The 22,996-nt window shown below is 47.5% G+C and overlaps 1 protein-coding gene across 2 annotated transcripts in view; it reads right to left on the reverse strand.

Annotated features, from left to right (window-relative positions):
• Nucleotides 1-19,220, reverse strand: part of SLC39A10 (solute carrier family 39 member 10) — a 72,781-nt gene extending 53,561 nt beyond the window's left edge. The window contains exon 1 of one of the 2 annotated variants that reach the window (XM_048483700.1): nucleotides 19,109-19,220. The gene's annotated coding sequence lies outside the window, so the exon portion shown is untranslated. Of the gene's footprint in view, nucleotides 1-18,637; nucleotides 18,974-19,108 lie in introns of those variants that run through there. The other variant, XM_048483699.1, reaches the window with a different exon arrangement.
• Nucleotides 19,221-22,996: the final 3,776 nt, after the last annotated feature.

The following is a 22,996-nucleotide window of genomic DNA, read 5'->3' on the forward strand; positions in this document are numbered from 1 at the left end:
TGAATTAACTCAACGACAATCAAGACCTAAACGTGAAGAAAAATCACAGAGAATTTAAACTTCACTCTTATCACTAAATACAGCTTTTTGATTCTGCACTACCGAAGGGGACAAGTGTCACCTAGAACTCCAGGACACTCCTAGCCCAGGGCTCTCTCATTTTGTGCCACAAAAATAAAATATCTCAAATTAGTAATAAGGTTTTAGCACTTTTCTAAAAATAGCGCACTAAATGCCTAACATTGGAGCCCAGTGGTAAACTGCAATACTGCACTCAAAGCTCTGCTCACCAACTGAGCTCAATCCTAAGGGAGGTCGGTTTCAGTTAGCCAGCTCAAGGTTGACTCAGACTTCCATAGTCAGCAAAATGAATATCCAGTTTAATGGCGGTAAAGCATAGGTAACTGGAGAAAGCAATGGCAAACTACCGGGTAAACGTCATGTTGTGACATTACCCCATGGGTCTGTAATGCCACGGTGCTTGCTTGCCCAGAGCACCTTCAATTATAATATCCACATTATACAATGTTAAAAGCAACATTATACAATGTTAAAAGCAAGAATAACTTTTAAAATTATTTTCCCCTTTAATTCAGGGGAAACATCTGTTTAGAACTTCAGAGACAAACAAGATTTGAGGGGTATAAACCTTCAGTCAAAGCTTCCATCAGATATGTTGCCCCTATCCAATGAAGGAAGCTAATGCTCCTAACAGCTCTTGCCCCCAAAATCTTGTTTTTTCTTTATGGACTCAGATCAAGGCAGATAAAAATTATCTGAGATATGGTCCAGTAGAGGATGATTCTGGTACTTATGGCTTATTCCACTGCATTTAGTTGCCTTCGTAAGGAGATCTGATCATAAACAAATTTGAAGTTGAATATGAGAAGCTTGAAGCAACATTAGAAGTGATAAACACTCCATGACAGTCTAACTATAGTAATCCAGAAGGCAAATTTCATCTTAGTGATATGCCATCTTTCTCTATAAAAATGTTCAGGTCATCTCTCATTTTCTCCTCACAAACACAGGTTGTGATGTAGGTTGGCTTGGAATACCTTTATGAAGGTCAACCAGAGGAGCGTTTTATGTTTGAGAAGGAAGAAAACCCTGATAAAAGAGTGTGAATTTACCCCCTTTTCTCAACCACAAGGAGACTCAAGGTGGCTTATAACAGACTCCGTGTGAGGTTGGTAGGGCTGAGAGTGTCCTGAGAGAACAGTGACTAGCCCAAGGTTATTCAGCAGGCTTCATATGTAGGAGTCGGGAAACAGTTCACCAGATAAGAGTCTGCCGCTCATTGGGAGGAGTGGGGAATCAAACCTGGTTCTCCAGATTAGAGTCCACTGCTCTTAACCACTTCACCACATCCAAACCTAACCTCTAAACCTAATACATTATATCATCTTTCCTTACAACAGAAGGTGTCTGGAATTCTAGATTTGCAAAATTATAATATGTTTATACAGAAGCAGAATACTCCTGGGAACACAGGCTTTCAAAAATGGTTAATCATCAAGAAGATTGTGTACATGCTATTAAACTGATGCATTTCAAAATGCTCAGGTGACAAAGATTGTCCACAGCCAGCTGTCTGGGGCCTCAGATCTTTTCCAAACCTCTCAAGCCATACTAACCTTCACTTTCCTGCCTGCCCAGAGTTCAATTTTTCTTTAATTAGTATCTTCCCTGATAGGACACAATTTTCACAGAAGAGCAGAGATTCTGAGTCCTCACTAGAAAGAAGCGCCAGACAGCAGTAAAAGAACAAAATGGTGTCTCTAATAGTAGATAATAACAGATAATAATAGACACACAGGGCAATACTTTGCAGAGATGCTATGAACTATCTCACTGAAATTATCTTACAGAGTACTGACAAGGGATCTGTGTTTTCATGACTTCAACTGCAAACCAAAGCATCCTTTCTACAAGCTTCACAACCCTTTGGTACTTCTAACAAACACACTGCTTATAAAGTACACATACATACAAATACGGACTCATTATATTGATTAATGAAAGCCGCTGGACTCTCTACTGATACTTCTGAGCCAGGAGTCTCAAGAAAAAGTAGACAGAATTACACCAGCAGCTTCCCTGCTGAGGAAACATAAATCTAGAAGTCCTGAGACAAGGAAGGGCTTTGGATGGGAGGAATGCAAACCGTAACATGCAAAGTCAACACAAGTTTTCGTCAAAGCTGTATAAAACGGGATTGTTGAAGGCATGTGATTCCAGTTGATCCTACATGTCAGGGTTTGTGAAGCACTTTCAAGGATAACGAGTCTGGTGAGGCTCCCAAATTGTATGCCATTTTCCGTAAAAGGTGGCATTTCATCTTGTTTAAGCGTTCACTTTGGGCAGGCATGGCAACGCAATGGAAAAGGAACTTCAGAAACCACAGACAGCACCAATTAGATTACAAATGAAACCTGAGGGTTATCTGCTGGGACTTATGGATAGATCTCTGGAAAGAAAATATGGAACTGTGGTTTTATATACGACAGCAGCAGAAAGCATACTTGATGTGGAGAAATGGCAAACCGCAGCTGTATCTACAATTGCAGAATGGTGGGTGTAGATATTAAAGTTGGCAGAGATGGCCAAACTCATTTCATTACCTAAAGAAAATAATTTTAAATTATTGGATAACTGAAAATTTATTTCGATCAAAAAGTAAATTGATGATTAGTTGCTTTGAAGGTAGGGATTGTAAAATAAGATTTAATATGGAAAAGTGTGATGCTTATCAGTAGCAGTTTTAAAGACCCAATTTTACCTACGCTGTTGAAGAACAAGTGGTAATTTTTTTTAAAGTGCTAATACTCAGTGCAGATGAAACTGGGAGTCTTCATGGAAAAGGTATTTTAGCGATTTTTCTTTCTCTTTTGCGATGAAAAATTGTTCAAGTACTAAGAAAATCTAACCCCTCACCCACCCACCCACAATTACATTTGAAAGATATTAAGATCAGTGACTCACAGGTGCAGGAAAACAACTTTTTAAACTACTGTAACTGTTTTTGACCCTGCCCTGGCCAGCACTGGCTAGCCTGATCTCATCAGATTCTGGAAGCTAAGCAAGATCGGCTGTGGTTAGAATTTGGGTGGGAGACCCCCAGGGAAATCCAGGCTTGATACACTGATGCAGTCAATGCCAACCACCTCTTGACATGAATACCCTGTGGGGTTATCATAACTTGCTGCAACTTGATGGCACTTTCCTCCACTGCCCGTTTTTTTATTCAACTGCCACCATTTTGTGCTACTATTACAGGTTTATATGAAGATGAATTGGGGTCATGGCATTGTGTCTAGTGTGTAACAGACTTCTCTGTTTGATACACCTCTGAAGATGCCAGCCACAGATGCCGGCAAAATGTTAGGAACAAGATCTACCAGACCACAGTCACGCAGCCTGGAAAACCCACAACACCCAGTTGAATCCGACTGTGAAAGCCTTCGACAATACAAACAACAATCTCTCCCATCTGAATGGTTCTGAACTATTGCCAGCTCTGGAGAAGGCAGAAGAGTACAGCTGAGTACAGCCAAGACAGGGAAGGGGAGATGAGTGGGGAATCTGAGTAGTTAGCCCACTTTTGCTTTTGGCAAGTTTTAGGAGGAAGATAGGCAGTGTTGAATGACTGCTAATAAGGGAAGACAGGCCCATTAGCGGCTGAGCTGTCCCACCCTGTCCAGTCCCCCCCCCACCCCCAGTATGATGTAGTCAGATGTGGAATGGGGGAAACCTGATATTTAAATACCCAACAACATATGACACTTATTTAAATACCCATCAAGTCATGATCTTCAGCCAATCACTTCCTTTCAGTTCAATCTACCTCACAGGATTATAGTTGGGACAAGATGGGAAAGGAAGAGCCAGTTCCTTGCAGGAAAGGTATAGACACAAGTGTAACAATACTCACAAGTTTGCCAGGCAGTTCTAACTCTGTTGCTCACACAGACACACAAAAAACAAAGAAGGGGGAAAGATGCGCCTGTTGAAAGCCAAACTGCACAAGAGATCGGCCTCCTGTAACTGGGACTAAAGCAGATCGTCGCAGGGAAAGGCACAACCACAACAGTCGTCCATCTGACAACCTTCTCCCACTCTCTGCCCATTTCTGTAACAATTAACATTTTTGTCAACTTCTCTTTTACAAAAAAAATTGAGAAACTGTCATTGTGCCGTGTGGATTACCGGTAAGTAGCATTCCTAAAATTCAAAATTACGCCCGTTATCCCAGGCCATTCCATTTTATTGGCAGGAAGGGTTATTCTTTTATTTGAGGTTTCTGTTGTCGGTTGTTCTCACCCAAGGCACCACTGATGGGTTGATGATGTCAAAGGTAAGCAACCTGGGTCTTTGTGAGCAGGACAAGCAATGGCATTTGCTTGTCCATCCCCAGATGCCAAGGACAGCCATTTCAAAAAGGGATTCTCATGAGCCTCTTTCTTGCCTTTGTGAAAACCCTGGTCTCTGTCCAGAAAAAGCTACTTAATCCCTGCTATCTTGCTTTCTCTGAATACTTCCAGCATCATGCAGCAACATGGTGTTTTTTTAAAAAAACAACAACAACCCACCATCTCACCTGCAGAAGTCATGGGAGCTTTCTTCTGAATAAGAATGTGCAAAATGGTGCTATTAAGACTACATTGAGCTCCACTGAAAGCTGAGGAGAGATAATCAGGACAGATAAACAATGCTACAAGAATTGACTGAATGGGACATAATGGCAGGGGGAAACAACTGTGTACATATTGCAAGAGCCAGCGCTGTGTCAGACTAGGCCCAGAGAGACCCTTCCTGTTCTGCCACAGACACTCACAAGGCAGCCTCGGGCCAGATACTGTTCCTTAGCCTAACCAACCCCCGCAAGACTGCTGCTGAGAGGATAAAATGAAGGGTGAAGAAATATGTGATAAGCTGCTGTAGGCACCAACCGGGGAGAAAGGCAGACTGTAAGTATCTTAATAAACGACATCATCAAATGAAAGCATTCCTTTGCTTTGAACATGTAATCATATAGCATCTGATTACAGCACTGGCAGTAGCCCCATAAGAAGAAAAGAGTTCCTTACACCACTCGGTCTCCAAATCTGCCCCTCTGATCTCCCCCCAAAAATTCTGAGCCTGCATGAGACCGCATCGTGGTGTGCTTCAAGTGCGGTGACATGTGTCTGCTTCTTCTGCTCAGCATGGACATATACTGAAAAGGCCCATCTGGGTGTTGGATGGCCAGTGCGGCTGAAAACTGGGATACAGGTTCTTAGAGCATTATAGAGGAGGAGGAGGAGGAGAAGAAAAAGAAAAAGAAGAAGAAGAAAAAGAAGAAGAAGAAGAAGAGTTTAGATTTATATCCCCCCTTTCTCTCCTGCAGGAGACTCAAAGGGGCTGACAATCTCCTTGCCCTTCCCCCCTCACAACAAACACCCTGTGAGGTGGGTGGGGCTGAGAGAGCTTCTCGCTGTGACTAGCCCAAGGCCACCCAGCTGGCGTGTGTGGGAGTGTACAGGTTAATCTGAATTCCCCAGATAAGCCTCCACAGCTCAGGCGGCAGAGCAGGGAATCAAACCTGGTTCCTCCAGATTAGATACACGAGCTCTTAACCTCCTACGCGACTGCTGCACAACGTAGGAAAAAAGGGGAGATGTGAAAGTTTTGCCTGTTGTGGGTTTTCCAGGCTGTGTGGTCAGGGTCTGGCAGTTTGGCAGGCACCTGTGGCTGGCATCTTGAAGATGCGGGTGAAACGGTAGGAGCAAAAACTCCACACAGCCCAGGAAACCCACAACAGCTAGTTGATTACAGCTGCGAAAAGTCTTCAACAATGCACGTTAAGGTTTTGTTTCAAATTAGGCTGGACTCAATTCAGTGCATGGATATTACAGGCATGAACTATGTGCTAACCAAATTAAATTGGGTACATTTCACAACCTGCGTATTTTAAGAAAGTACACCCTGCTTCCTGTTGCCAAATATCTCCTCAAAGCATCTGAGACCACCTTTCAAGAAGCAAGAAAATACAAACATGAATGTTAAACAGTTGATGTGTTACTCAGAGGGGAGACTAGCATGGGAGCCGGCTGAGCAGCTCCACCTTACTGGAAGGCAGCTGAGGCAGCCACTCCTCATGCAAGCAAGAGAATAGGGATCAGAGAAAGAACCAAAGGGCACCAGGTGAGGCAAGTGTGTAGATTGGAGGGGTGTAATTTCAGCCCTCCACACCCCAAGGGTAAAAAAGGTATTTATGGTGCAGCCTACAGCGGAGTCACACATGCATGTAACTCATCACTCCCTGACTCATCTGCGAGATCGGAGTCCCACACATGAAATTCTTCCAACAAAAAGTTGCATGCTTGAGATGAGAAAACAGTAGCATGAATTTACGTGACAGTCACAATGAAAGCAACTTGCCTTTAGTTACCAAGTTACTTGAAAAGTTGTTCCAGTTTTCATACAGTAGAAAGATACGTTGCCGAAAGTATAATGGGGAAAATTATCAAATGTTCTTAGCTATCCAGTCTCCACTCAGAACATGCATGAGACAAGATCTATTATCTTTAGATGTACTTTGCAAATGTTTATTCATCACACGTAATTAACTTTACTAGAAAAAGATTTTTTTAAGCCAGTGGGTTCGCTGCCATTTTCTTGATGGCTGAAATAGAAGCTTTAATTTCTGAGGTGTTTACAAAGGATTGATATTGAATATGATGAACTTCACTCAGGAGCTTATGCTCCTGGAAAGATTCAAAAGGCCTAGCGGATTGTGTTTGATCAGAAGACCACTGAAATCAAAATAAAAGTTGCAAAGGTATTTGAGACTTCCACTAACTTTAGATTTGCACAAATGTACATTAAACTAGCAGCAAAGCCCATTGCAGGGGACCTAGCAATGGGACCTAGCAAAGAGTTGAAGAGGGAGCATCTTCCCCCACAATGGGCTTTACTGGAGTTGTAGTGGCCCCCAGACCACCCTTCCTCACAGCATGCCACTTACCTGGGTTTTGTTCTGTGGCTTGGGGGTGGGAGAGGTGTGGCTTGGGGCAGGTGGGAAGGTGAGGATAAGGGGGAGGGTGGTGAGGATTGGCTTGGTTTGGGATGGAGGGAGGGCAGCAAGGTGAGGGTCCGGGTAGGGAGGAGTGGAGTGGCTTGGAGTGGGGTGGCAAGGTGAGGGTCCGGGTGGGGGTTGAAAGGTGTGGCTAGATGTGGTGGGAGGATAACAAGTTAAGGCTAGGGGTGGGGGAGGGTTGGAAGGTGTAGGGGAAGGTTGGAAGATTAGTATTGGGGTGGGAAAGGGGGGCAAGGTGAGGCTTGTAGGGGAGGATTTAAAGGTAAGACTTGGGGTGGGAGAGGGTTGGAAGGTGAGGCTTGGAGAGGGAGGAGGGCTGGTAGGTAAGTATTGGGTTGGGAAGAGTTGGAAGGGTAGTATTGGAATGGGGAGGATGGCGAGGTGAGGCTTTGGGTGGGGGAGGGTTGGAAGAGGTGGCTAGAGGTGGGGGGAGGATTAGAAGGTTGGGCTAGGGGTGGTGGGAGGGTGGCAAGGTGAGTATTGGGATGGTAGGAGGGTGGAATATAGATGGTTGGGTTGGGGGGGCTGGAGGAGGCTGACAGGCGGCAGACCCCCAAACTTTCCTCCATTATTTTCAATGGAGGACAGATAGGGCATACTCTTCATGGGCCCACAAACTTGGACACCCTGACCCAATCTTCACCAAGCTCGAAGGTTCTCATAAGGAATAATTTGCAGCTATGCTGCAAATGTGGTTGCTCTACCTCAAAAAAAAAATGCCCTCTCCGAGCTCTGCAAGTATAAGAGAGCCCTTAGGGGATGGGGCGGTCTACAAATATAATAATAAATAAATAAATAAATAATGGACCTGAAAAAGCCAGGGGGGAAAATGCTTTTTTTGACTTTACTATTTTTGCTCCATTAAAATGGTACCTTTTCTTCCCACACCCCCTCCCCAAAGCTGAAACAGTTTTTCCAGTTCTTCACATCCGAATGTACACCCCTAATATTGAAGGACAGAGGCTCAAAAGTGTCTTTCCCATTTGTTTTTGTGACCTGTATGTCTTGAAATCAGAATTATATAATTCTAACCCCACATATTTTTGTACAACTGAGCTGGGGTTTTGCTGTTGCCCCATCATGAACCCTGGATATCCACCGTTCAGATCCTGCAGCTAAGCAGCAGACTTGTTGCTCTCTGGCAACCATGTGATAAGACCACTTGATCATCTACACCTCTAAGTTGCTTTTGAGTTCCTAAATTCTGCACACTCAATTTTTTGACTCTGGCTGAAGAATATTTTGTTTGCTTTCGACTCATGAATTTCAAGTTGTTTTCAATATGCTGATTATGTGCATTGTAATTACATTCCTGTTTCCAGGCAAAATGCATTCTGAGCAGAATGGGAACACGAAGTTAATTATCTGCTAAATATTGCATAACTGCAGAGTGCATAGAGCTTAGAGTTGTAGCTGCAACGCACCACCCCTAAACACATCAACGCAGAATCCGCTAAAATCAGCCATAGTGCTCAGGAGGCTGCGTTTGCAAAGAAATAGGCTTGCAATCTCTTGTAATGGAATCCCTTCCTTTTTCTTGCACTGCGCTCTGCTCTTTGCAACCCACTTGCTGCCTTATCACACTGTCTCGCCTCACCTCCCGCAGTTTATTGCTTGTGTTTTGGCTTTTGTTGTTCTCGGATGACCTACAGCACTGTTTATTGGAGGTCCTTGTGGCCTGCAAAGGTTCTTTTAAATTCTGTAGTCTGCAGTGCGTCTCAGCAAGAAAAGGTAGGTTATGCATGAAGTAAACAGAAGAATGAATACTGAATTTCAGTTCTGAGGTGGCTGGAGCCCAGGGAGTCACACACATTTGTTCAAAGCAGTTGTACACAGGCTCTCATTCAAACAGGAGATCTAGAAGATAAGAACAGCCAGGATGGATCAGAGTGAGGGTTCATACAGTACAGCATCCTTTTCCCTACATTGGCTGGTCACATACCACAAGGACCAGCACAAGCAGAATCTGCCATCAATGATCCTCAGCCACTGATTACTCCCAGTGGCTCTCAAGAGTATTCAGACTGTGTAGCCTGCCTTGAATTTACTACCAACCAAAAACACTGGGTTACCCCAAGTTGCAATAATATGGGAGAGAGGAAAGTTTCACTATTCTCCAAACCGTGCATTATTTTGTAGGCCTCTATGAGGCCACTCCCACACTCCCCCTTTTCAGAATTAAAAAGACCGAGGTGCTGCAGCTTGGTCTGATAAAGAAGTCCCACAGTAATTTTGGTTGCTGTCTTCAGCTCTTTTGACCAAGGTTTCCCTATCCTTTCCAAGATGTGGGGAACAGAACTGTACACAGAATGTCAAACAGGGCCACTGCAGTGACTATTTTGTTTTATCCTGATGAGCACTGACATGCAATATTCCTGTGTTTAAAAATCACCATCACTGGCTCTGACTGGTGTGGAGGACAGTACCCTGTTTTCTAAATTTGCTTCCTGGGACCCACTCAGGAAAAGTGGAGGCAAGCGGGTTTAAAGCATCCCACTTTGCAGAAAGAGCCCCACTCCCCAATATCTCTTTGGGTCTCACCAATCTGAGTTTGTCCCCTCGGTTACCAGGTGTTCTACAGGTGACAAGTATACAGGCTTTAGGCTTGCTTCTGTATGATAAGCTTTGCAACAAGTAGAATACAGAGATTGCAGGGGCAGGAATTTTATATGAATGTAGAAGATTTATTCACTTGCGGGTTGGTTTTAAAGGATAGATCAGCAGCATAGGCTTCCAGAGAAACCTGGCTGAGGGACATAACTTCAAGCGACTTCTGGCTTCAGAGTATGGTCTGGATTCTTTTGGATGCTTCCAGGCCCAAACAAGCTTTTATTGACTAGCTCCTGGGTGGATCATCTCACACATGCAGGATTCCACCCACACCAACCTGCGCTTTCCCCAAGTCAAACTAAATGGTACAAGGTCCGCTCATCACCAGAGACAGACCTAACAACCAGTCACTCTCCTCTTCCAGAGATCAGATCAGCCACTTCACCAGACTACTAGAGACAGCTACCCTACAAATGGTCTGCTCTTTAACTGAAGCCCTGCCCTCCGGACTATCCCCTCTAACTTTCTATCTTCCTTCTGAAAGGTGGCTGGATCCTGGAGCAACAATCCTGTAAGCTCAGCTGAGTGGCTGTTCCCCCCCCCCCGACCCCCACCCCCTGCAGAACAACCTCCTTTTCAGAAGACAACCCTGAATGTAAGACAGCCACATGTTAAAAACAGCCTGGACAAAATAAAATAGTCCTCCAAGCCCGGCCTAACCATATCACATTTATTTCTTTTATTTATTTATTTCAGGAGCAGCAGTGGCATAGGAGGTTAAGAGCTCGTGTATCTAATCTGGAGGAACAGGTTTGATTTCCCCGCTCTGCCACCTGAGCAGTGGAGGCTTATCTGGGGAGTTCAGATTAGCCTGTACACTCCCACACACGCCAGCTGGGTGACCTTGGGCTAGTCACAGCTTCTCGGAGCTCTCTCAGCCCCACCTACCTCACAGGGTGTTTGTTGTGAGGGGGGAAGGGCAAGGAGATTGTCAGCCCCTTTGAGTCTCCAACAAGAGAGAAAGGGGGGATATAAATCCAAACTCCTCTTCTTCATATCCAGCCTGCCTGCCTGCCCACCCACCAAGAAAAATTACTGGACACAACCAACTTGTAGGCAAAGGTAAGACATCCCCCTCTTTTTTATAGGGACTCGATGTCTGAAAAGACCAAACCAATAAGGTTTTGCTGGCTATACTAATACTAACTCCTTTTATTACGGAAACATTTTTCCCCATTTCTTTTGTAGAGCCTACTTAGGAATCAGGCAGGGCTGAAGAAGATCCCAAGCATTCGGCAGTAAGGACACTAGGATTAAGCACTGTCATTTAGTTCAAAAATATTTTCCAGTCTTGAAAATTAATAGGCCATTTCAGATAATCAGAGGTTCTTAAGCCAAATTTGTAGTTTGACAGTCGCCTTCTGACAGAAGATTGCAGGAAATGTGTTCTGGGAAAGGCCCCCAAGTTGCACACCAAGATCCAGCTTTTCCTCCAACTTTTGAAAAGGAGCCATCTGGACAGTGCCTGGTGCAAGTGAAGAAGAAGAAGAAGAAGAAGAAGAAGAAGAAGAAGAAGAAGAAGAAGAAGAAGAAGAAGAAGAAGAAGAAGAAGAAGAAGAAGAAGAAGAAGAAGAAGAAGAAGAAGAAGAAGAAGAAGAAGAAGAAGAAGAAGAAGAAGAAGAAGGAGAAGGAGAAGGAGAAGGAGAAGGAGAAGGAGAAGGAGAAGGAGGAGGACGACGACGAGGAGGAGTTTGGATTTATATCCCCCCTTTCTCTCCTGTAGGAGACTCAAAGAGGCTTACAATCTCCTTGCCCTTACCCCCTCACAACAAACACCCTATGAGGTAGGTGGGGCTGAGAGAGCTCTGAGAAGCTGTGACTAGCCCAAGGTCACCCAGCTGGCGTGTGTGGGAGTGCACAGGCTAATCTGAATTCCCCAGATAAGCCTCCATAGCTCAAGCAGCAGAGCGGGGAAATCAAACCTGTTCCTCCAGATTAGAGTACACCTGCTCTTAACCACTACGCCACTGCTGCTCATTTAGGTGACTCAGAGCTCTTTTCTGCAGACTCACCAAAGCATCTGCTGGAACAGATTACTGTGTTCAGCTAATGAAAATCTGCTGGTGATCCCAGGCCTGAGAGCGGCCATTCTCAACTTGGACCAGGGCCTTTTCGGATGTGGCCCCTATGTGGTGGAACACTGTCTGGGAGTCCAGGGCCCTGCAGGATCTACTGCAATTCCCCAGAGCCTGCAAGATGCAGCCGTTCCACCAGGCGTATAGTTGAGGGCACAATGGCATTCCAACATAGCTATCCTCTCTTTATCCCTCTTTCCTTTTCATTTCGTTCCCTTTCTTATCGCTTCCTTCCTCATTTATTCCTGATTTCCTCCCTTCGGTGTTCGCTACCGCCTCCATTCTAACTCAGCTACAAACATTATTAGAAATGGGGTGCAGAATTTGGACAAGTCTTACTGCTTAATTTCTTGGAGCAGCAGTAGTTAAGAGCTCGTGTATCTAATCTGGAGGAACCGGGTTTGATTCCCAGCTCTGCCGCCTGAGCTGTGGAGGCTTATCTGAGGAATTCAGATTAGCCTGTACACTCCCACATACCCGCCAGCGGGGTGACCTTGGGCTAGTCACAGCTTCTCGGAGCTCCCTCAGCCCCACCCACCTCACAGGGTGTTTGTTGTGAGGGAGGAAGGGCAAGGAGACTGTAAGCCCCTTTGAGTCTCCTGCAGGAGAGAAAGGGGGGATATAAATCCAAACTCTTCTTCTTCTTCTTCTTAGATTTTAAACCTTAATTTAAGTTATATTTATATTGTATTTATTGCAATTTATTGAAAACCAGTTGAAAACCACCCTGAGCCTGTAGGAGACTCAAAGGGGCTGACAATCTCCTTGCCCTTCCCCCCTCACAACAAACACCCTGTGAGGTAGGTGGGGCTGAGAGAGCTCCGAGAAGCTGTGACTAGCCCAAGGTCACCCAACTGGCGTGTGTGGGAGTGCCCAGGCTAATCTGAATTCCCCAGATAAGCCTCCACAGCTCAGGCGGCAGAGCTGGGAATCAAACCCGGTTCCTCCAGATTAGATACACGAGCTCTTAACCTCCTACGCCACTGCTGCCATCAACTCCCAGAGACTGGGAAGTGAGCAACACAAATAGGCCAAGAATATACAGCAACTCTGTTCTAGCCTCCAGGGGCAGCTATCCTCCAGAGGAGAAAGAGGGAGAGGCTGAAGGCGTGGCGAGTGAAAGCAGGTGAAGTTGACTGACGAGCAGCAGGACAAGCAAGAAGAGCTGGGCATGAGCAACCACTGCCAGGCTGCCAAAAGAGAACTGAAAAGACTGATTTGTTAAGATTACGCTGAAAGATGTGACAGAAAAATACACAGTGCAAAAGTCTAAGTAAACATTCAGAGCAAGCGCTGATTAATATTCCATGGCAAGAGTACAACACGGCCTGGCCAAACTACTTGAATTTAAAGAAAGACATGGCAAAAAGTGAAAGATGAAGTTTGTCACACAAAAGCGCAATTAAGACTTTATTCAGGGAAAAGCATTTTTGAAAAGAAAAAACTGAACAGAAGACATCCAGATGGTACCACACTGCTCACAAATCCCATTTGTTTTTGAATGTTTTCCATTAATCAAACAGCTTGATGAGGCAATTATAGAAGTCCTCTTAGCATAATGTTATACAGCCTGATGGTCTTCATGTTTACTCTGAATTAAGTTTAACTGTCTTCCATAGGATTTAAACCCAAGGGCCTAATAAGCCCTCTGATGGCAGCCATCTTACCCTGCTGCAGCCAATCCAGGCATTCCACACACCCACGCAGCGCCATTTGGGGGCCAACCAAGGCAGCCCCTCTCCCCCAAAGAGCAGCCTAGCCAAGTCACATTTATGTCATATCCCCTCCTCATAACAAATGAACTCAACACCCCGACTTACACCACTGTAAGTGTACATAAGATTGCAGTCTATAACTAAGAAGTTTGGGAACAATCCTAAGCAAGTCTACTCAAAAGTATTCCAATGTTATTCCGTGGGGCTTACTCCCAACAAAGTGTCTGCTGGACTGTTGCTTAGGCTGTGCATCTATAAATATGCTCCACTAGACAGCAGTCCAATTGACTTTTCACAGACTCTCTGCCAATTATCTCAGCATGTACTCTTTAACCATTAATTGCCCTAGCGGAGGGGAAGGGAGGGGTGGCATCAGAGGTGGGATCCAGCAGGTTCTCACAGGTTCCTGAGAGTAGGTTACTAATTATTTGTGTGTGCCGAGAGGGGGTTACTAATTGGTGATTTTGCCACGTGATTTTTGCCTTAGTTACGTCCCTCCTCTCAGCAGTAGTGCACAGAACTTGAAGCAGTCTAGCAGGATGTGCACGGGCGTGCGTGGCAGTCTGCGCGCATTCGTTTCCCGCCCAAGGACCGGCGCAGCGGCTGCGTCCTTGCCACAGCTCCGCCCCAGAATGCCCGGCCACGCCCCATCGTGCCCTGCCCAGCCCCATTGGCGCCGCCACAGTTTGAATCCCACCACCATGGGAACCTGTTACTAAAATTTTTGGATCCCACCACTGGGTGGCATGCAAGGGAGGGGAGTGAGTGAGGGGTGACATGCAAGGAAGAGGAGGGGGCTGGCATCTGGACATGGCCCGCCCACCCTAGTGGAGGGAGAGGAGGGAGGTGGAAGAGTGGCACGCAAGGGAAGGGGAGGGAGGGGTAGGGTCTCCTTACAGAACAGAAAGGTGGGGTACAAATGTGCTTGTTACATCACTGCAATGCTTCACCCCTCCCTTGTTTGCCATCCCTCCCCTCCCTCCACTAGGGTGGGTGGGCCAGGTCCAGATGCCAGGCCTCCTCCCCTTCCTTGCATGCCACCCCTCACTCCCTCCCCTCCCTTGCATGCCACCCCTTCTCTCCCCATCCTCTCCGTCCACTAGGGTGGGTGGGCCAGGTCCAGATGCCGGGCCCCCTCCCCTTCCTTGCATGCCACCTTTCACTCTCTCCCCTCCCTTGCATGAGAATTCTGATTTCCACGTTCCCCGTCCTATGCCTTGAATAGGTAACCTGTTGAAACTAACCCTATGGGGCAAGTTTAGCAAGATAAGGAGAGAATGGTTCACTTTTATTTTTATGGTAACTACAATATAAGGAACACTAGAAGGGCAATGTCAAAACATCCTAATTTATACTTCAAAGCTAATATAAGTTTCTCACCTAGGCTAACTCTGTGTGCGCACGCGAGAGAGAGAGAGGGGGGATCACATGCATATAAACATCTGCCATGTCAACAAATGGGACAAACTATAGCCTGCCTCTCTTGTGGACACAACAGCTGCTGACCAACGCAAGAGATATTATAGCAACGTCAGCTTCCATTTTTTTTTAAAAGAGTCACTTTGTTACCAGGCTTCAGGAAAAACATGTGAGCTGTGATTCCAGACACCATGCGCTTGTTACATCACTGCAGTGCTTCACCACTCTACTAGAACAAGCCGTAACCTCAACTAGCTATCCTCTGCAGCAAGTTAAGCACAGATGATCCGAAAGAAACAAGCATGTAAGAGAGACATTTAGCTGCGGCTTACTGGATTTGGAATTACACTCATCAGATGGACACACACTGAAAACCCAGATTATGGCCAGGGGTGAAAAGTAACTTAGGCTCATTCCGCACATGCAGAATAATGCACTTTCAAACTGCTTTCAGTGCTCTTTGAAGCTGTGCGGAATAGCAAAATCCACTTGCAAACAGTTGTGAAAGTGGTTTGAAAACGCATTATTTTGTGTGTGCGGAAGGGGCCTTACTTTGCTTCTTGGTGCTGTATCAGATCCACAGTAGAATTTCAGCCAGCAGAATATGACTCCATTCCTCCACTCCATCCCAAATGCATCCCCAAATCCCCTTGAAATGCCGTTCCCTCCTACTGCTGTCCAAAATGCCATTCCTGGGTGCTCTGCAGGTAGCAAAGCCTGTGTTGAGGGAAAAGCTATGGCCAAATCACTGTATCTCTGCGTGGCCTAGTGGTTAAGAGCAGGTGGATTCTAATCTGGAGAACTGGGTTTGATTTCCCACTCCTCCACCTGAGTAGTGGAGACTTATCTGGTGAACCAGATGTGCTTCCGCACTCCTACATTCCTGCTGAGTGACCTTGGGCTAGCACAGTTCTCTCAGAACTGTCTCAGTTCCACCTGCCTCACAAGGTGTCTGTTGTGGGGAAAGGAAGGGAAAGGAGCTTGTAAGCCACCTTGAGTCTCCTTACAGAACAGAACAGTTCTCTATCCGAAGCCATTTTTGTAATTATTTCATGTTTCTTTACTAATACATAGCACCACAAATGACTGGACCGTACCTTTTAAAAGTAAATATGTAAATAATTGATTCTGTTTTCTTGAGGGAGGGGGTGTGACACGCCAGCGGTCAAGTTAGGCATCTCCCGAATTTTTTACATGCTGAGTCCAAAATTGCCATCACTGATTTATCTCCACAGCACTTTCTGAACAGGAGGCACATTCTGATGTGTATTCAGATGTGCGTCTCCTTAGTGCATCCAGCATCACATTAACACCTTGGCTGCACATGACTACAAACAAGTCAGCATCCATGTCTAGCCTTTCTGACTCCTTCAATCCATCAACACTGGGACAGAAACATGGAGATTTCTTCCACCATCACCACCTTCCCCAGATATGAAATCATCCATTTTCCAGTAGCTGCAAATCACGCATGCCTTTAGTTTTATACCTTGATGGCTTCCCGCCCCCTAAAATGTGCAAGTCATTATAAGAACTTGTTTTAAGAGCACAGCAACTGATAATTATCTCTCTCAAGTTTCTCTTCTGTATGGGGCGAGAATAAGAAAAGAAAGCCACGATTTGAAATCCACGGTGCACACAAACCTCGAAACGAAACGTAATGGGTCATTTAGTGGCAAAACATCTGGTTGGCATCCAGGAAGTGATTCCCCAGCATCTCCAGATAAGGACCAGGGAAAGGGGCAGTATATAAATTTAATTATAAATAAATAAAATCAGGTGGTAGGTGATGCAAAGGAGCTCTAACAGAGACCCCGACAAGCCAGTGCCAGGGTTTGTAAATAGGATTATGGTGTTGGGAGGGGGCAAACAGGCCATCTATTTCAATTCCCTGCTAACCTGGATGGAGCAAGGGTCCCATTCATTATAAGGCAGTTTCATGTGGTTCAAGGCAGTTTACAATCACAGTGAAAATGGTTTTGCAGTTAAAACCAAAAGTAAAATAGCAAAACCCAAAACTTGCTTCTGAGCTAGCATGAAAAGGATGGGACCGAAAGTGAACAGAGAGAGAAACAAAACTGGGGTGGGGGGGAACCTTTTGAAAATGGCCGCGCTGCAACTGCCCTTCCAAACCTCTTCGAAAAGGAGACCCTCCCACAAAAACTAAACCCCGCAGGGTTGGAGAACAGGGTTGGAGAACAAAAGACGGTCCAAGACACGTGAAGCCCCAAGACCTGATCATTTAAAACATAAGAGCAAGACAACAGGTTGTGTGTGGGTTGGAGGCTTGGGAGGACAGGAGAAGAGGGGGGAAGGCAGCATCCCTGCAGCAGCACTGTGGCCCTCCTCACGAGGAGGCCCTGATGGCATGACCCACTCTGGCCCTTCATGGAATAGCCTTTCCTGCTCACCGACATGCCCCACACCTCAAACTGAACCCCCCCCCCATTAATGGAGAGAAAAACAAACATTTTTTTAAAAAACAGTGGCAGCAATAAGAGTCCCTGCATGTAAACAAAGATTATCCCTTTTTCCGCTCACCTACAACCCCCCCCCCCCCCCCCCGTCAAATGAACACACCCATCAACGAAGTGAACAAAATTATTTTAAAATACAGTTGCAACAACACAGGTCAATGCACTTAAAAGATGACCCCCCCCTCTGGGGGAGGGGCGGGGTTAGGACCACCTTGCTCCCCAAGTTCGGGAAGAGGAGGGAGTTTCCGGCTCCTGCCCCCCAGGAAGGACCTCAATGCCCACTCCCTGACCCATCGCCATCTAATCCAACCTTTCCCTCCCATCAGCCCAGCTCCTTTCCTGCCTGAGAAAGCTGGGGCTGGTGGGGGTCCCAGAACGGGGGGGGGGGGGAAAGCTCAGCTTGTATGGGGTGGGGGGTAAGCGTGACCATTAAGGATCCTCCCAATAAGGACCCCCACCCCCAGGCTCTCTCAGGCGGGAAAGGCCTGGGATGGGGGGGGGGAGAGATTGGTTTGTATGGGGAGGGGTTTAGAGAGTGTATAGTGAGGCCCTAGGTCACAGTGGTGGCAAACCCTTTGGCACTCCAGATGTTATGGACTACAATTCCCATCAGCCCCTGCCAGCATGGCCTATTGGCCATGCTGGCAGGGGCTGATGGGAATTGTAGTCCATAACATCTGGAGTGCCAAAGGGTTTGCCACCACGGCCCTAGGTGGCCCCTCGGGGTGGGAGCCACTGTCCAAGCTTGAAAACATAAAGCCTTCTGGGGCGGTTCATTGAGCCCCCCCCCCCGCCTCCCGGTCTGCCTCACAGCCCCCCCCCCCGTCTTATTCTCCCGGTCGTCCCTCAAAGCCCCCCCCCTTTCATTCTCCCGGTCGTCCCTCAAAGCCCCCCCCCCCCTTTCATTCTCCCGGTCATCCCTCAGAGTCCCCCCCCCTTTCATTCTCCCGGTCATCCCTCAGAGTCCCCCCCCCCTTTCATTCTCCCGGTCATCCCTCAGAGTCCCCCCCCCCTTTCATTCTCCCGGTCGTCCCTCAGAGTCCCCCTTTATTCTCCCGGCCGCGCTCACTGCCCCCCCCTTCCTTATTCCCGCGCCTGAACCCCCCCCCCCCACCGCCCTCCCTTCTCAGCGCCGGGCCGAGGGGGGCGTCTTCCCCTCCGGGTCGTCGGGGCCTGGCGGCTGCGGCCTGGGTGCGCGCGCGCGGATGAGGAGGAGGCGGAGGCGGCGGCCATGTCGTCCGGCGGGGCTTTTATAGTTACCTCAGCGCGAGCGTGCCGTGTGCATCTCTCCCTCTCCGCTCGGTACCAAAAGCCGCCGCGCGGGCGGGCGGGCGAGCTGGGCGAGCGGGGCGGGCGCCTCCTTCTCCTCCCACTGCGCAAGGCTGCGGCGGCCGGGCTGCGCTCCTCGCCCTCGCGACTGCCCCGACGGGTCCAATTCTCCGGCGCCGCGCGGCCTTCTCCGCCCGTTACGCCATTCTTCAACGCCGCTTACGCCACGCGAGGCCCCGGCTCTCCCCCGACCACCCCCATCACGGCGGACGGGCCCTTGCGCCGTTGGCGTAGCGGCCACGCTGCCGAGGAGAGGCCCTACGCCGGTGGCTTAGCGGCGGGGCGCATGCGCAAGTCGGGGCCGGCTGCCGGAACGAGACTCCACGCGCTCTCTCGTGCACAAACCAACCCCTTTATGTTATATATATATATATATCTATTGCAATTGAAAAAAAGACTAACCTCCACACTAGTGAATCCAGGCTGGATGGGGGGAACGTGCAAGGAAGCTGAAGCACGCCCCCTCTTCTCGTTTGCCCACTTTTGCTTTACAAATGGGGAGGGGTCGTTTTGCAGCTTCCAGGAGACAATTGGGCGGGGGGGGGGGCGGAGAATCAGAAGCTTTAAGTGAGTGTGGTCAGGCTGGAAGGGAAAAGGAGGGAGGCACATTGAGGCCGTGACCCCGGGAGCCAGATGCAAATTGCCTCCCCCAGCCCCCACCCGAATTTCCTTTTGCAAATCTCCACCTTGAATTAGCCCCGTATCTGTTCGCTTATTTCCATCCGAAAAGGGCCATTCATGGCATTCCTGCCCCGCCCCCCCAGCAGCCTTGTTAGTCTTACAGCAGCAAAACAAGCCAGGAGTCCAGTAGCACCAGAAAGACTAACCTTGTTTCTTTATTAATTCCTGGATTGTGTGATTTCCATACTGCCCTTTCAGGCTCACGGTGGTTTTCAACTGGTGCAATAAATACAATATAAATATAACTTAAATTAAGAAGAAAAAGAGTTTGGATTTATATCCCCCCTTTCTCTCCTACAGGAGACAAAGAGGCTTACAATCTCCTTGCCCTTCCCCCCTCACAACAAACACCCTGTGAGGTGGGTGGGGCTGAGAGAGCTCCGAAGAACTGTGACTAGCCCAAGGTCACCCAGCTGGCGTGTGGGAGTGCACAGGCTAATCTGAATTCCCCAGATAAGCCTCCACAGCTCAGGCGGCAGAGCTGGGAATCAAACCCGGTTCCTCCAGATTAGATACACGAGCTCTTAACCTCCTACACCACTGCTTAAAATCTAACCAAGAGATTAAGCAGTAAGACTTGTCCAAATTCTGCAGCCCCATTTCTAATAATGTTTGTAGCTGAGTTAGAATGGAGGCGGTAGCGAACACCGAAGGGAGGAAATCAGGAATAAATGAGGAAGGAAAGAAGGAAGCGATAAGAAAGGGAACGAAATGAAAAGGAAAGAAGGATAAAGAGAGGATAGCTATGTTGGAATGCCATTGTGCCCTCAACTATACGCCTGGTGGAACGGCTGCATCTTGCAGGCTCTGGGGAATTGCAGTAGATCCTGCAGGGCCCTGGACTCCCAGACCATGTTCCACCACATAGGGGCCACATCCGAAAAGGCCCTGGTCCAAGTTGAGAATGGCCGGATCGCTCTCAGGCCTGAGATCACCAGCAGATTTTCATTAGCTGAACACAGTAATCTGTCCCAGCAGATGCTTTGGTGAGTCTGCAGAAAAGAGCTCTGAGTCACCTAAATGAGCAGCAGTGGCGTAGTGGTTAAGAGCAGGTGTACTCTAATCTGGAGGAACAGGTTTGATTTCCCCACTCTGCTGCTTGAGCTATGGAGGCTTATCTGGGGAATTCAGATTAGCCTGTACACTCCCACACACGCCAGCTGGGTGACCTTGGGCTAGTCACAGCTTCTCAGAGCTCTCTCAGCCCCACCTACCTCACAGGGTGTTTGTTGAGAGGGGGGAAGGGCAAGGAGATTGTCAGCCCCTTTGAGTCTCCTACAGGAGAGAAAGCGGGGATATAAATCCAAACTCTTCTTCTTCTTCTTCTTCTTTACAGCCATTATAACTTGCACCAGGCATTGTTCAGATGGCTCCTTTTTAAAAGTTGGAGGAAAAGCTGGATCTTGGTGCGCAACTTGGGGGCCTTTCCCAGAACACATTTCAGAAGTCAGAAGGCGACTGTCAAACTACAAATTTGGCTTAAGAACCTCTGATTATCTGAAATGGCCTATTAATTTTCAAGACTGGAAAATATTTTTGAATAAAATGACAGTGCTTAATCCTAGTGTCTTTACTGCCGAATGCTTGGGATCTTCTTCAGCCCTGCCTGATTCCTAAGTAGGCTCTACAAAAGGAATGGGAAAAAATGTTTCCAGTTGGAACTCAGTATGGTATAGAACACAGGTGTCAAACTCATGGCCCTCCCATGTTCACCTAGCAACCTTCCATTTGCACAAGCAGGGATTTCCCCTTGTCTCTCTCCCAGATACTAGTCCAATGCTCTTACCCACTATACCACTCTGAGGTGTAGTAGTATAATTTTATACGGTCATTAACCGGAAAATACTAAAGTGGAACTGCTTTAAAGAAAATGGTCCACGAGTGCCTCAGGTATCCTTGGCCTAGTTCAGGGGGGTCCAACTCCGGCACTTCAGATGTTCGTGGACTACAATTCCATCAGCCCCTGAAGCGCCAGAGTTGGACACCTCTGGCCCAGTTCTTTATTTAGTACGTTGTCCTGAATCCCACCCTTGATCCAAAGAGTTCTGGGTGGCAAATATGCTCTCTTCTGTCTCCATTTTATTCTTACAACAGACCTGTGAGGTAGACTAGGCTGGCCCACAGACCCCCAGAAGATTTTATGATGAAATTTGGGGGAAGGGGGGGTGAACAAGGCAGGATATGAATTATTAAAATGAATCGAATCGCCTCTGACTAATTCAGGGAGGTAGGTATAGATTTTTTATGGGGAGGGTTAGAGTGGGGCACACCCCCCACCGCCTAGGGCATGGCCATGCCTTCCCAAGCCCCCCCTAACCCTGGCTTATAAAAAGCAGCTCCCCTGCCCTGCCCTCCCCTGCCCCTCCCCTCTGGGCAGAGGCATAGAGGGAAAATGGAGCATGGTGCAAAATCTGAGTTTTGTGCAGCACTTTGGCAGCCGCTGTGATGCTGGAATCCACCCCCAAACAGCATCACTTTCAATGGTGTTTAAACTACAGAGTCCAAATTCTCCTTTTAAATCCACCTTAACGGGAGAATCTGGGGTCCCTAGTTAAACAACATTGAAAGTGATGCTGTTTTGGGGTGGATTATCCCCCACCCTGAAACAGCATCACTTTCAATGTGGCGTAGTGGTTAAGAGCAGGTGCATTCAAATCTGGAGGAACTGGGTTTGATTCCCTGCTCTGCCGCTTGAGCTGTGGAGGCTTATCTGGGGAATTCAGATTAGCCTGTACACTCCCACACACTCCAGCTGGGTGACCTTGGGCTAGTCACAGCTTTTCAAGCTCTCTCAACCCCACCCACCTCACAGGGTGTTTGTTGTGAGGGGGGAAGGGCAAGGAGATTGTAAGCCCCTTTGAGTCTCCTGCAGGAGAGAAAGGGGGGCTATAAATCCAAACTCTTCTTCTTCTTCTAAACTGAGGACCTCATATTCTCCCTTTAAATCCATGCAAAAGGGGGTGGATTTAAAAGGAGAATCTGGGGACATTTGGGGGATGCCTGTTGTCAGGGGTGCAATTGTTAAGCTAGCAGCACCAAACTTTCAGGGTATCTTTATGAGTCTCTCCTAATGGTACCACCCAGGTTTGGTGAAGTTTGGTTCAGGGGTCCAAAGTTATGGACCCTCAAAGGTGTAGCCCCCATCTCCTATTAGCTCCCATTGGAAACAATGGGGATGGGGGCACCCCCTTTGGGAGTCCATAGCTTTGGACCCCCTGGACCAAACTTCACAAAACCCGGGTGGTATCAATAAGAGACTCCCCTGACAATACATCCCAGGTTTGGTGAAGTTTGGTTTGGGGGGCCCAAAGTTATGGACCCTCAAAGGTGTAGCCCCCATCTTCTATTAGCTCCCATTGGAAACAATGGAGGATGGGGGCACCCCCTTTGGGAGTCCATAACTTTGGACCCCCTGAACCAAACCCGGGTAGTATCATCAGGAGAGTCCCCCAAACAATCTCTGAAAGTTTGGTGCTGTTAGCCCAAACAATGCACCCCCTGCAGGCCAAAAACAAAAAAAGCACTAAAATGTTTAAAAAACCTACGAATGGAGGGGTGGAGCTTCGGACATGATTGGGGTGGGTTCAAACCCGAGAACCCCCCCTTACC

The sequence above is a fragment of the Sphaerodactylus townsendi genome, linkage group LG02 (genome assembly GCF_021028975.2).
Source record: "Sphaerodactylus townsendi isolate TG3544 linkage group LG02, MPM_Stown_v2.3, whole genome shotgun sequence".
NCBI classification, from domain to species: Eukaryota; Metazoa; Chordata; class Lepidosauria; order Squamata; family Sphaerodactylidae; genus Sphaerodactylus; species Sphaerodactylus townsendi.